Source organism: Armigeres subalbatus, chromosome 1, assembly GCF_024139115.2.
Source record: "Armigeres subalbatus isolate Guangzhou_Male chromosome 1, GZ_Asu_2, whole genome shotgun sequence".
Lineage (NCBI taxonomy): Eukaryota > Metazoa > Arthropoda > Insecta > Diptera > Culicidae > Armigeres > Armigeres subalbatus.
Genome location: NC_085139.1, coordinates 240278080 through 240293503, shown reverse-complemented (window position 1 = coordinate 240293503; position 15424 = coordinate 240278080). Strand labels below are relative to the sequence as shown.

Below are 15424 nucleotides of genomic sequence, written 5' to 3'. Positions count from 1 at the left end.
AGTGTTCTATGCATCAATGAATACATGAATACTCTACAAAATATAAAATGTGATCATAAATATTATAAACTAGCAGACCCGACAAACTTCGTTTCGTCTAAAATTGATATATTCTCTGATTAGTTCTCGAGTTATGCAGAAATCTATGCTTCATTTGTATGGGACCCTCCCTTTCCAAAGGGGGAGAGGTCTCGAACCATCTTAAGAACCTTCACTGGCCCCAAAAACCTCTGCATACAAATTATCACTCCGATCGGTTTAGTAGATCTATAATAGCTTTAGACGGACAGAAATTCATTTTTATGTATATAGATGAGCAAAAACCAATATTTTTTCTTGAAATATTCCTCCGAAAAAAAAAATATTAGGTATGACAAAAATGTGTCGTTTAATATGCCACCGACTTGATTGAAAATCGTCTCATATTTCAAACATTTTTTGTTATACAGAGATTTATTGGAAACTAATGATTAATATGCGTCATATGCCACTCCAATGATGATGATTCATTGATGTTCAACTCTAAATAAGATATTGTAGAGGTTAACATTGTTGCTACGAATTTATGTAATTTGGTACGTGATTGGTGCTGTTTGAAACTTGTAGCGAGGTGTGCAGAATTTAAAGCACTTGCACAGTTTTGATAGTTACAATTAGTTAAATACGGTTATCAAGAACTTATTTGAAAGTTTTATCCTGGAACGGATGCAATTTATCTTTCAAGACATTCTCATTTAAATCCTATCAATAAGTCCTTAAAAAATGCAGTACACGATGAGCATGACCTAATGAAAATCCTACTTATTTTCTCATTTTTGAAAAAACCATCCCAAAAAATGAGTAAAAGATTTAATGAAGGAAAGAATGAACTTTTACCTTTTTATATGACTGGTAGGAAGCAAGTTCACGTACCAAGCTGATTGTTTTCTACGTTGGATTCAGGGCAATTTGTAATAAGTCTAGCTTAGAGCTTAAGTGTTCGTGCTGTGAATCAGAACAAGTATAACTGTGTCTAACAGGACATTGTTGTACCGACCATCCGGTGTGAGAGTTAAAATGTCATAAAACAACAACATGGAAATCGCCAAAGTTTTTTTTTAATACCTTTATTAGAGAGACTTGCAGCCATTGGCTGACCTATCTTCGAAAACGCCAAAGGTATTTCAGGTTTAAAACCGGACAAAAATCTAGATTTCTAGTTATCACCAAATCAGTATGCTTTCCTCAATAGCAAACTGTTTTTTAATCATGTTGATTCTTATGATGTATTATGTCAATGAATTCAATTTTTGCTGATGAGCAATTTAGTGCAGCACACATGTTGCACTAGAGTTTCTGTGACCCATATACAACCAAATTAGGTCACATTTGGGTTGCTGCAACCAAATCGGTCTGGATTGTGCTGCTAGGGATTCAACCACGCATGAGCTATTGAGAGTTACGAATTTAATTCGACCTGATAAAGCATGAGCATTTGACAGTATTGGACATAAAGGATTTATTGTACAGTAGATGATTTTGGGACGGCTCTTGTCACCAAAGGACGAAGACTTCACGTAATTTGCAATAGATTGCAAAAAAGTTTGGATATTTTTCCACTTACTTGCGGAAGTGGAGAATTTCCCCAAATGCTTCCAAAACTCAGCTTATAACTTTCGCACATATGAAACCTTCTGGCAGACATATTGTCACTGTGACTGACTATCACTTCCTATTGATTGGACCTAACATCAAGGATTTATGCTAGATCAAAACTTAACTTATAAAAAACAAATTGAGGACATTACAGCCAAATGTAAGAAATGTATCAAATGTCTATGTCCACTTATAACTAGAAAATCAAAACATTGTCTTAAGAACAAATTATAAATTTACAGACAAATCTTTAGACCAACCATTTTGTATAGCATAGTAATATCCGGATTTCATCACCCCCGTGGTATTTTTTTTATAAAATAGAAAATGTGCAGGGATTGCAGAAATCGCTCTCAATAGATAACGAACAACGATAGAAGAGAGGCAAAAACCTCTTCGAATCATAACAAGCCATGAAAACAAAACTTTCGCACTACACAGAAAAAATAAAGAACCTTAAAAAAAAGTTTAAAGAACTCAACTTTGAGTACGAAGTTCAAATTTTTAACTCAATATTAGGTAGTTTTCTCACTCCCTCTCATAAATGATATTATAAACAAAGAGAGCTGCATCGACCCAACGTATGCTGATCCGTGGAAGAAGCCAAATTTGAGTTGTTTTCACCATAGTCTCGAGTGAGTGAAAATAACATAAATTTGAGTTGGTGAATTTTCATAGTGGGTGAAAATTCAACACGGGAGTAAAGGCAAAGTACTCACCGGATTTTTTCGCATTTTACTTATTTTTGGCCTCTTCCACGCAAGGGCGGAGTTGAGTGAAAGGAACCGTAAAGTGAGTTGTTTCGCGGTTCCGTGTACACCAGGTGGGTGGCACGACGCCATGTTTTTGCAGCCAACATCTCAGTGTAAAATTCATGATAATATGGGTTTTGTTTACAAACATTACATTTGATTCTCATTAGGATACAGAACTGTAAGTGGGATACGGTCGCACAATGTTGGCTGCAAAACAAACCTCTTGTGTGAGATAGGGATGCCACCGGGCTGTTATACACAAGTTGGAAAAAAAACTTATTCGTATAGGCGGCCCCAAGGCACAGTGATTTCGCGATGGCAAAAACCCAAAAAAAAAAATTTTTCTGGTATCACAATTATTTCATATTTTCCGACTTCTATAATACTTCGAGAATCAGTACAAAAAATTTCAAAAATTTTGGATGAAAAATGAGATTACCAGGATCTTTCTAAATTGAGCTGTTTTGATGTGTTTTTTCTTGTCCCATAGAAAATGTATGGAAATTAATAATAAAATTCAATTTGATTTTTAACTAGGAAGGAAAGGGCTAAAATGGTCGTTCACTATATCATTTTGTAGCATTTTTTGCCTAGTTTTAGGATATCACATTGACGACTTGCGCAAATCTGCGCCCGGTCATTGGATTCGATGTTTAGCCGTTTCTATAACTAAGTTTTACTGAAAGGTTCTCATTTGACACCAGAACCTTTTTTCCGTTAGAAGTGTTGTGGTATCCAAGTCAAATACAATTCGACTCAGCTCGAATAGTTGAATCGGTCTGATCGTGTGTTTTTGGCACATACCCGTATTTGTAAATGTGTATTTGTGTATGTGTGGGTGCACTAAAAGGTATGTAGTGAAAAATAGCCTGTTTTCGAGCAGTTTTGTTAAACCAATTTCGATACAATCACTTTTATTAGAATGTGAACAACAAGTAAGGCTCGGCCACCAATACTTCAATAAGGTGAATGTAAACAGGTTCTGCGTGATGTGCCTGAATAAGTTTTTCATAGGAATATACAAATAAGCATTTATTCTATAAAACGTGTTAAAAATATTAGTTTGTGCAACTAGTTGCAAAAAGATGATTTTTTCAGCACGAGTTGTATGTTTATACTACGAGTTGTACTATATACTACTATAAATACTACGAGTGCTGAAAAAATCGAGTTTTGCAACGTGTTACACACGCTATTTTTTCAATAACGAAAAATGGGCTTTAATATGATAAACCTGTACCAAATTTATACAGTCTAATTTACTTCATAAGATCATTCTTGCCAATAAATCATATTTCTATAGAACAATTGGGTTCTATTTAATCTTCCCAATTTGCATAGCTCGACAAACAGCGAAGCGATAAATGAATTGTCCTTGGAAAAAAATTGATGTCATGTTTATCAAAATAATGCATTTATAACGCGACGCAGAGAATACACTATTTGAACACATACCCAAGCTTATGCAGCAAAATGTAGTCATGTAACTACTGTTCTGATGTTGCATTTTCATTATAGCCCCCAAATGAGTTGCATAATGGATTTTATGCAACTCATTTGAGTTGCATAATGGTCATTAAAGCACCCATTTCATTGGTATGGAAAAGTAGGCCGTTTTATCACTCAAACAGGAACAGCAGGTATTATATTCAGGAATCAGGTCGCTCTCGAATATAATTGATCTGTGACTCGTGGGGAAACCAATTTGATGCTGAAAAATTTTATTGATTTTCTCATGATATAGTAAATTTGGCTATATGGATACTATCCGCGCAAAGTTGAAAGAATCGATTATGCTCTTGTGATAAGTTTTTACCCAAATCAGCTAAAATTTTCGGAGGTCATCCAGAACATGAGTCACAATGGAATGGGCGTTGTGGAGCAAAATCGATTTTTTGAACCACCCTACTATGCATTATTTCAATCAATCCCTTGAAATTTGTAAAAGTGGTTTCGACTTTTAAGGAGTAGTTTTTCCACTTACCCTGGTGCAATGGGGTATATTAAAACCCTATTACCTTGACCTTCAATTGTGATGAGTACACTTATCGAAATAAAAAAAAATTATTGATACTAATGTTGACCATTTACACTAACGATAAAGAAATCACGAAAAAAAGGTGCGAAATAAAAATTGCCCTACTTTAGTATTCCATCAATATTTGGTAATATTTTAGCATAAACATCTTAAAAATACATAATAATGTATTTTGAAATGACAGTTCGAGTCATTCTCTAGAATAACTTCAAAAATTGGTTTTTTCGACAGAATATTTTTTCAAAAGTGTTCGGCTCAAAATACGAAAACGAAAACGAAATTTTATCATATTTATGTTTTCGAATCGTTTACCTTTTTATAACACCAACGAGCAAGTATAAACCAAAGGTTTTCTAAGGAATGAGGGCCCGGAGAACAGGCGAATCTCTCAAAACTCTCTAGATTTTTCTCTAAAAACCTTGTTTTAGTCACTACTCACACCAATAAAAGATTTACCCGAAATTTAGAAATTCTCATAATTATCATTATTTTTTCACAAAGGTTTCGGCTAGTTTTGACCTCCAGTCCGTCGGTCGTCGGTCGCACGGTCACAAAAATAGTATTGTCATCCACCAAAACCATCAAGAGTAAGCTTATCGACTGAAAGAAGTACATTCATCAATTTGTTTGGGCAGGTAATGTGCATCTCAACAAAATTGAGGCTATTATGTTTCTGTCGCCTAATAAAAGAGAGCTTGCCGAGCCTTCTGTGATGTGAATGAATTTACTGGTTATTTAAGTTAAAATATTTTCGACAATGTCTAAAAAAACGCTTTGCGCCCTTAAGGGTTGAATGCAAGTGGTCCACATTAATATCAATGTAATGCACTGAAAAGATGTGAAACAGAATGTTACATTCTTAAATGAAATTACGATTATTTGTTTATAACTTCAATTATTTCTGAAAATGTTTATATAAAACTTGGTGGTGCTATTTTGGCTTTCCAAGGAATGCCCAAAGGGTAACTTTGCCGAACACCGTTTGACCGAATAGTTGAAATTAGTTTCTTTATTAAGTGAAGCGAGAAGTGAATAGTGAACATGAGAACTTAGAAGTCATGATGTGAGTACAGAGTTGAGAAAAATGAGTAATGAGAAGTGATAAATGATTTGTTTGAAGTAAGTAATGGAGAAAGAGATATGGAAAGTGAGACGCAAGTGGTGAGAAAGAAGAAAGGTGGGAGAATGAAGAAGGAAGAACTAAGAAGATAGAAGAAATAGGAAGAAGATAGAAGAAAGAGGAAGAAGGAAGTAAGATAATGGCAGAAGGGAGAAGTAAAAAGATTAAGAAATAAGGAAAAATATGTAAGAAGGAAAAGAAGGTGAAGGAAGGAAAATTGAAGAAGGGTAGAGGAAGAAGAAATAAGCTAGAGGAAATAAGAAAAAGATGAAGGAAGTATATGATGGAAGTAAAGAACAAGGAAGCGGTAGGAAAATGAAAAAGAGGGAAGGAAAAAAGGAGGGAAAAAAAGAAGGAAGAAAGAAAAAAGAATAAGGATAAAGGAAGAAGGGAGATGAAAAAAAAAGAAAAAAAAAAAAGAAGTTGGAAAAAGAAAAAAAGAAAGATGGAGAAAGAAAAAAAGGAAGGAGGAAAAAGGAGAAGAAGGAAGGAAGAATGAATAAGAAACAGTGAAAGAGGTAGAAGGAATAAGGAAGAAGAATAATAAGCAAAAATATCACAATTTTCAATTCTTCTTTTTCCCACCTCACTTCGCACTTCTCACTCTTCACTTTTTTTTTCACTTCTCACTTCTCACTTCTCACTTCTCACTTGTCACTTCACTTCTCACTTCCAATTATGAGATGTGAAAATGTCTCATTCCTCACTTCTCGCTTTACACTTTATGTAATTCTCACTACATACTTTCCATTACTCATTTGTCTTTACTCACAATCTAAGATATGTTTTTCAATCATTCGGCCAAAAGACATTCGGACAAAAGGTCCGACACCTCATGTATATTCGTTCATTCGTCCAACAAAGGAGGAACATATCGAGATTTATAGGTATCGAAATAAAACCTGGAAGGCAGGGACAGCACATTATCCACTTTCCGCGCAGTGTTTGGAATGGGGGTAATGTATTCCCCTTTTTTCTAGCTATGTCATTATGGCGTATCGCTATTGGAGGTGAGTGCCATTGTTTGACTAACATCTTCTCCCCAACACGGCTCAGCTTTTCGAATGAAATGCACCACCGAATTGGGATTTGTTCTACCGACCTCAAGTGGTTCTATAAGCCCTTTGGTGAAGAACTTTCAGCTTGATCAAAAAATTGCCAAACAACGACATAACAGATGCTCCGAATCTTCTTTTTCTATGTCACAGAAGCGATATAGATCATTTTGAAGTTTCCCTATAAGTTTCAAATGACATCGGCTCGGATAATGACCTATAATGAGATCCGTAAAGTGCTTAGATCTCTTTTAAATAATTCTAAAGTGTTGCGAGTCATGGAAACATTTTGAGTGATAAAGCGTTTCGATTGCCTGGCATTGGTTGTGTTCCTAAAATTGGTATTTATTTTCATAGATTCCCATACCTTCAGGTCCATACTAAGAGAAGAAGTTGGCAAGCTGCAAAAAGTTCCGATCCTGTAAACCGACTTGATGATCCGAGTCTCACCAGCATATCGGCTTTTTCTTTACCATCTATTCCACAGTGTCCTGGAATCCAATATAGATTGACTTGGTTGCGACAAGACAGTTTTTGGAGGAATTGAATGCATTCCCAAACTTGTTTTGAAGTACATGTTGCCGACTTTAGAGCATTCAAAACTGCTTGGCTGTCAGGCATTATGCATATATGTGAGTGTCTGTAATTTCTACGCAAACATATTACAGAACACTCTAGAATTGCGTGAACTTCCGCTGGGAATTGGGATGGCCAACTTCCCATGGGAATCGATATGTCTATCTCAGGAACAGTAACTCCTGCTCCCACTTGATTGTTCAGTTCTGAACAGTCAGTATAAAACGTAATTGATTCTGAGCAAAGTTTCGGTCCACCATTCATTATTTTGAATAGTCGATTGAAATTGTTCTTTTTCTCCATTCAGTCTTCATTGTTTAGTACTAGGAAGTTTATACTTAAGTTTTTTAGAATGCTAAGATGACCCTTAAGGTCACCCCCTAAGAGGTTTCTGGATCTTCTGTTCCTTAAAGCAATCTTTTCAGGTTCTAATTATACAATTTGATGCAGAGGCAGCATGTACAGTAAAGCATTTTGTACATTTGATGGTGTACTGCTCATTGCATAACTTTAGAAGTACTCGATGAACATTAAGCTGCGAGGCAACAATGATTCAGTGAGGGATGTAATGCCAATAAGAAGAAGACCTGGAGGAATTTCTAAAAGTATTGCTAAAAGACCTTCTAAAAGAAAATTCTTGGTGGTATTTTCAAAGGAATTTCTGAGGGTATTACTAGAGTTTCTTGCGAAAGATTTTCGAAGAAATTCTTTGAGGAATTTTGTAATGAGTCACTGGACGAATTTCCGATGAATTACTTAGAAAAACTTATGATAGAATTTCTGAAGGAATTTTTGAAGGTATGCTGGATGACTAACCGAATCAATTCCTGGGTATTTTTTACGAAAAAATGGCTGGAGGATTTAAAGAACGAACTTTTAGGTAAATTCATAAAATATCACCTGGATCAAAAATTTTGAAGGAAGGGTAATAAAAATACCCAAGGAATACTTGAGAATATCCGATGACATACGATGTTGGAAGGTCTGCAATCGCGATATTTTAGATTTTTTTTGGCCTAAAGTTTTAATTTCTTCCGAAATATCTGCAGAAATTACTCCGGAAAATTTAGTTCAAAAATTCTTCCGGAAAATTAATAAAATGAGATAGGAAATCCTAAAGAAACTTTCGGAGAAGTTACTGACAGAAATCCCACAGCCTTTCCAGCCGGAATTTTGCATGAAATTTCCGAAGAAACTTCCGAAGGAATTTCCTCATGAAATACCAGAAAGCTTTCTGGAAGAGTTTCCTAATGATTTTCTGAAGAGATTCCCGAATGCATGATCAAAAGATTATCCAGAAGGAATCTCCGAAGCTCGCTCCGAAGGTCTAAAAGACTTTTTGGAAAACGTGCTAAAGAAATCCGAACGAATGGCCAGAAAAGAACTTTCGAAAGACTTCCTTGATGAAGTTGCTTCCGGGAAATTTTGAGGAAATTCAAGGAATTTCTTCTCAGATTTTCCGAAAGGCTTCCTTGAGAAACTTTTGGAAGAGAAACTTTTGCTAGAGCAATTCCAGCAGTATTTCTAAAGAAAATTTGGTAGGATTTCTTCTAATCAAATTCTGAAAGTATTTTTAATTAAATTTCCGTAGGTATTCCTGAAGGAATTCCGAAGGATTTTCTAAAAGTATTTCTGAAGAAAATCCTAAAAGAATCTGTGAATTTCTTATAATTCCTTCTTTGAATTTTCAAAAGAATATCTAGAAAATCTTGAACAAAAATCTTGAAATGCCTGGAAAAAATCTTGGATATTGTTTTAGGAAAATCTTTGGAAAATCCATTTTCTTTAGATATTCCTTTGAAAACTCATCTGAGCAATCCCTTGAGAACTCCTCTAAGAATTCTTTTAGAAATTTCTTCGGATATTCCATTAGAAATTTCTTAAGGTATTCGTTTGTAAAATCCTTATTCTAATCCTAATCCTTATTTATAAAAAAATCAATCTGGTGGGTCAGTAATTAGAAAAATTTAAGGGAACTCTTTTTTTTAAGTACAACTTTGGCGTACATAATAAACATACATACATAACGTACATAATACATAATAAACATCCATAAGTTATCTAATTCTAAAAATCATTATTTTATGCTTTATACCCTTTATCTATATTGTGGTCATATGCATATTTGTCTCATGTTGGCTGTCTCATGTTGGCTATATGCGTATAACGACAGTATACCTAATAGCTAAACTAAACTAAACTAAACATGAAATATTTTGAACCACTAAAAAATCAAATCAATCAAAATAATAGAAGTATTGTTTTGGAAATATCTGGAAAACAATTGATTGGAATGTTATCAACTTTCATGTAGTGTCACTAAGTGCAAATAGTAATAATAATTGTGGAATGAGTCATTTGAATTGGTCAGCATATCAAAAACAAAAACTGCTAACTGCCATAAGACGAGTTAGTACGAGACACTGAAAACGGCCTTACTGTTGAGGTCAAAATACGTATCTGAAAAGTTACAAACAAGTGGTGGAATGAAATGGTATAGTTGAAGCTCGTCTCCTGAAAAGTGCAGATATTCCACTAAAAGCTTTTAATAATTTTCATATGAAAACTGCTGGTAATTTGAACAATTTAAACTAGAGTGTAATTTTTTGACTAGTGGGTCGAAAATATTCAAACGTAGTATATAACAATTTCAACATATTTGTAGTTCACTAATGAAATTTAGCTAAATCGGTCATCGGGGAACAAAGTAACAGCTTGCCAAAGTTGACCATTTTGTGAGAAAATCACCCTCTGCTGTTAGTATTCGAAACACAGGTGTACGTATCCTCCCTCTTTTCTCCACTCCTAAAAACATGTCAGGACCTAACAAATGATCCAGCAAAGTTTATTAGACCCAAAGTTATGTAGATAAATCAAAAAAGATCATTTAGGAACCTGTTAGAGGTTTTTGCCAACTTTTGTATGTGGAGTGGAATCACTGTGCAAGGGTCCCGTATGCCTGCCACTGGCGAACAAAGTTCGTGTACTCTGCACCGAAGCTTAGAACCACTGTTAGGGCGCAATCGCTAATGCGAAAATATTTATATTCGGTTAGTTACTGCAAATAAATTCTTTTTCGAGTCCCTTTAATCAAGCAGGTATCTCAAGCATACAGATACAACATCGTTTTATTGCTGCATTATTGAGTGTTTGATTTTGATAAATATCGAAAACAAAAGTGTGCATAAAAATTTCCTCCCCATAACAAAAAGGTGGTACAGATTTAACACTGTTGTTTACGTTTTAGAACCAAATCCAGATGTCGCACATGTCGGGGTAGGGCTCCAGTGCTCTGCCTTCTCCCCCTGGGCCACTGCACGGAAGAAAAAAGGTACCCAAAATTGAGTATTTTTAAACTTACTTTTGAGTTATTTATTACTTACATTTGGGTAAATAAATTTTCCGTTGGGTACTTTTTTAACATGGGAGTAAAAGCAAACTACTTCGACCCTACACTGAGAAACCAAACTATCCAAAATCGAGTTTAAAAGTGCTCAAAATCAAGTATTTTGCGAACACATCCCTTTTGGATATTTTTATGTTTACATTGATGGGTATTTAAAACCTCGTTTCAAGGTTATTTCTAACAACTCCCTTCTGAGTAGTTTTGAATCTATGAAAATACCCAAGCCAGAGTTGGCCTTTTACTTCATTTTGGCTGAAAAAAATACTTCAGTTATAGAAGCGTTTTTCAGTGATTCCGGAAAAGTTTATTGTTAAAGAAAATAGGTGGGAAAACCTCGGAAAATCTGACCGATTTTACGGGTAAGTAATTAATATCGATTAACTAACATTCAATTTCTATGAGTATATATTATATTTTCAGTAAACCTTCATCACAACGAATTTGGGTGAGAACACCAGAGAAGGAGCTTTCCGTGAAATCTACCGACAATGAATCTCGCTAAAGCTGAATATTCTGGATCATCGGATTATTGTTAATTAATACAAGGTAAGCATTGATGCCGATTCCGATTTGTTAAAAAGCACATTATTCAAAACTGAAATATATTTCAGATCCAGCCATCTTCAAGTTCGGATCCTGTGGGGTTGTCGTCCATACGTGATCAATAGAACATCGTCCCAACTATGCCACCATCAGCAACGGACATCATTCATCCAACAGAAACAGCAGCGAGCGGGACTGCAATATGATACGTCGGTGCCGGTTGTTCGAAAATATTTATTATTCTAATAGAATGCCACCGCAAGTAACTGTCCCATATTGATATGAATTTTATATCAATATGGGACAATTATACTTGCAACGGCAGTAAAGTAGGATTGAAAATGTATGAATCAAAGAAAATAAAATTATAATTTATTCGCACCATTCATTCATAAGCACTATTTAATGAAGACAAAAACTAATTTTGAAGAATTTTCGTGAAAAATCGTTACTCAATCCTGGGTATTTTTCATCCAAACCTTCCTAATACAGTAATTTTCACTCAAAAATAGGTCTTCTGAAACTACTTAGAATTCAGTACTTCTCGAAAAACTCAATTTTGAGTGGTTGCACTTAGCTGTCACCTTGAGTGAACAAGACCTAATTCTGGATAGTTTGGTTTCTCAGTGTACTTACTCAATTTAGGCTTCCCGTACGGATGTTCGAGGTTGGGTGAATTAAACTCACTATTGGGTAGTTTATTTCTTCCGTGTGCGCAGCACCAGAACACCATCTACAAGTCTTAGGCTGATTCATGTAGGTCACCAGACAGAGGTTGTTGTCAAGCATGATATATGATGGTATCGGATGTTTGAGTCGAATCTGCAGAACTCCATTGGGAACGCCAGGAAAGTAGAAAGCACATCACCGAACTTCTTCATAAATATACCCTAACTAATTTGCAGCTCTCAGGATCGTCGATCAAATGGGTTGCGAATTTATTACCAGAATGGTCGTGGATTGAGGACCAAAATTGACCCGTTCTTCCTGGCAGTTTCGGAGGCTGAATATGATTTGATTGTTTTGACGGAAACGTGGTTGGATGACAGGATCCATTCTTCGCAACTTTTCGGATCAATGTACAACGTGTTTAGAACTGACCGATCAACGTTAAATAGCTACAAACTGCGTGGCGGTGGTGTCCTAATTGCAGTTTCTATTAGGCTAACCAGCTACCTGAGCGTGTCGCCCATCTCTAGTTTATTAGAGCAACTTTGGATTGTCGTGCAGCTTCCACTAGACACTCTCTCCGTAGGCGCAGTTTACCTTCCTCCTGACCGGAAAAATGACTGCTCTATTATCCGTGAGCATGTGGATTCGTTAGCCTCAATTTCTTCTAGTTTAGGCCCACACTCTCCGGCGCTCCTATTTGGCGATTACAACCAAGCCGGATTACAATGGCGCTTCACCGACAACGACATACCTGTGATAGATCCACTGCTTTCGCATATGCCGGTGGCATGCTGTACTCTGTTGGATGGATTTAACTTTAATGGTTTCACTCAAGTGAATTCCATTCCGAACCGAAACGGACGATTGCTAGATCTAGTCCTGGCGAATGATCCCGCATTACCGAGCACACGCATTTACCTACCAGTCGAACCACTGATCAGTTTAGATGCCGACCACCCTGCTCTCGAAGTGTCTTTTACTCTACCTGATCCGATTCGTCATTCGTCGCCATCTGAATGTTACTCTCTTGACTTTCGACGGGCCGATTATGATGCACTGAATGACGCGCTTGCGGTAATTGATTGGCAATTTATTGAATCTACTAACAGTATCAATGATGCAGTGGATTTCTTTAGTATTGCGCTGGAAGATGCATTTCTCCACACTGTTCCAACCAGACGACTCCCGCAGAAACCTCCATGGTCGAATTCACGCCTACATGCACTGAAACGACAGCGTTCAGCTGCTCTCCGTAAATACTGCAATTATCGCTCACCATATTCCAACCGCAAGTACAACCATTTCGTAGATTGAAGGGTCTGAGGAATGCATCGACATAGGGAGAGATATCGAGATATAGAACATCGTTCATTTGAAAAAAAACACTTTTATAGCATCATATGGCCTAGATGCTGTGGATGCAATGGCCTCAATTACTATCAGTAATAAATGGATAATCGTTAGCTTCCCAGTCATTAAAGGTTAGTAAAACTGGCACTGGAACCTGTCCGAACTTCCAGCATATCAAGGCGTCTTTCTTCACAGCAACATAATTATCTTATTTATTTGAAAAAAAAAAAAAAAGTTAACATAAATAAAACTGTTGTGGAAACCAGTGAGTTTGTTCTATTTTGCTACAGGTTCAAACTAGAATAGTGTTCGAAAATTGGTGATGAAACTAAATCAATCCGATGACAATTGAATCATTATGTGATAATGATGATAGAGATATAGAATATGTTTGCAATAGAATATGTTTTTAATCGTGTGTGTACGATTTGTTTCCAGCTCATGCTGGAAAGGGTCAAAGTAGAGGGAGAATAAATATGAGAAAAATAAACACATTTCAATTTACTTACAATTTGCAGTGAGCATGGCTTACTATTGCTTCATACATACCTGAAAAGAAGAGAAAACGAAAAAATGATAATATTTTTAGTGGTTCAGGATCTTACGCACTTATTATTTTACTTGAGGTCCTGAAAAATTGAGCAGGAATATTACGGAAGGTCTTTCCGGCAGGGTCCCATTTCCGGCACAGGCAAAGACTTAAAATATGCTACCAAAAGGATGTACCAAAGCGCATTAGCCAGCCAAGAATACCTGCCGATATCCTAATTGCATTCCATCATAAAAATTTTATTAGAACTAGAGTATTTTCGATTTATATCTGAGAAAATATTGTACCCGCTTATTTTAAGTCGCAACGAAAAAGATAGTTACCTGCAAATCATATTCTACAATAATAAATTTCGGATTGTAGGATAGCTACGGGAAACAGCGTCTTCATGAATCAGCCGATTTCTCTGTAGAAAACATTTCAAAAACATTCAGTCTTGTTACCACATTATCTGCTCAGGTTCAGCAAGTGTAAATTGTTCGTACTATTGGCGTAGAAGTTTCGCGCTAATACCTTCATAAAATCGCAAGCCCCAAAAAGTTTACGCCACCCAAGAGGCAATTTCTGTATCAGATTTCAAAGCCAAATTTTGGAAAACATTTCAAGCGAGAAACTTTCAAATAAGAGCATATGAAACGATAAATCAGGCTGCATTTGATCGCCCATGAACAACTTATGCCACCGGGAAACTATCACATGAACAATCAGAAACTGTTAGTTGAGGCAAAATTTTATAAGTTTCCTTCCACTACGTTGCCGCCCCGCCGCCGAAACAATGAAAAGGCGTGAACCACGTGCACCACACTTTGGAGCAATGCCGCAATAAATCATATCAACGAGACAACAACAACGAACCGAACCAGCAACGCAAAGTGTGCACAGTCGGGATTTGGGTGGGTTGTTCCAGCGGACATCGGTCGGGGCATCGGACAGAAGTGGAATTTGTGTGGAACCGACGTCCACTTCGCTTGATTGTACAAATAACTCGCTCGGAATGCTTCATTGTACAATGGTTTGCAAATTAAACGTGCGGGGAGTGTTGGTGTTTGCTTCGAATCAATCTTCGTAGTCTGGTTAGTCGGACAGACATCATTTGCAACGTAGTTCTGGTTCAAATTTTAGGAGAACCGGAAACGTATTATATACCCCTACTGATTTGATTACAGTATTTTATTATTCTTAACATCGTTGGAGGTTAGAAGTTAGAAATACAAAAAAAGAAGTAAATAGTAAGAAGTAATTAGGATAAAATAATGGCGCATATGTCTATTTGCCAAATTTCAGCAGTCCAATAATGGGGTGAAATAAAAAAGCATCACCCAGCTCCCATTTTATTTTCGCGCTTCCGTCAGGGCCAATATTAAATCCATTTTTAACCCGTTGTGGCTAGAGATGTCGTAAATTAATCGATTACTTCGATTAATCGATTAATCGTTGAAATAATCGATTAATTTTGAATCGATCATTACCTAACGATTAATCGATTCAATAATCGAGAGAGATCGAGAGTAATCGATTTGTTACTAATCGATTAATCAGGATTTTACGACATCATAAGGATGTCGCAAATTAATTGATTACTTCGATTAATCGATTCATCGTTGTAATAATCGATTAATTTTGAATGGATTATTATCCAACGATCAATCGATTCAATAATCGACAGGAATCGAGAGTAATCGATTAGTTACTAATCGATTAATCGGGATTTTACGACATCTCTA

General features: G+C 36.1%; 1 protein-coding gene across 5 annotated transcripts in view; it reads right to left on the bottom strand.

The window, feature by feature from the left end:
- LOC134206060 (uncharacterized) overlaps nucleotides 1–15424 on the bottom strand; it is a 672178-nt gene that overhangs the window by 236329 nt on the left and 420425 nt on the right. The gene's annotated exons all lie outside the window — the stretch shown is intronic.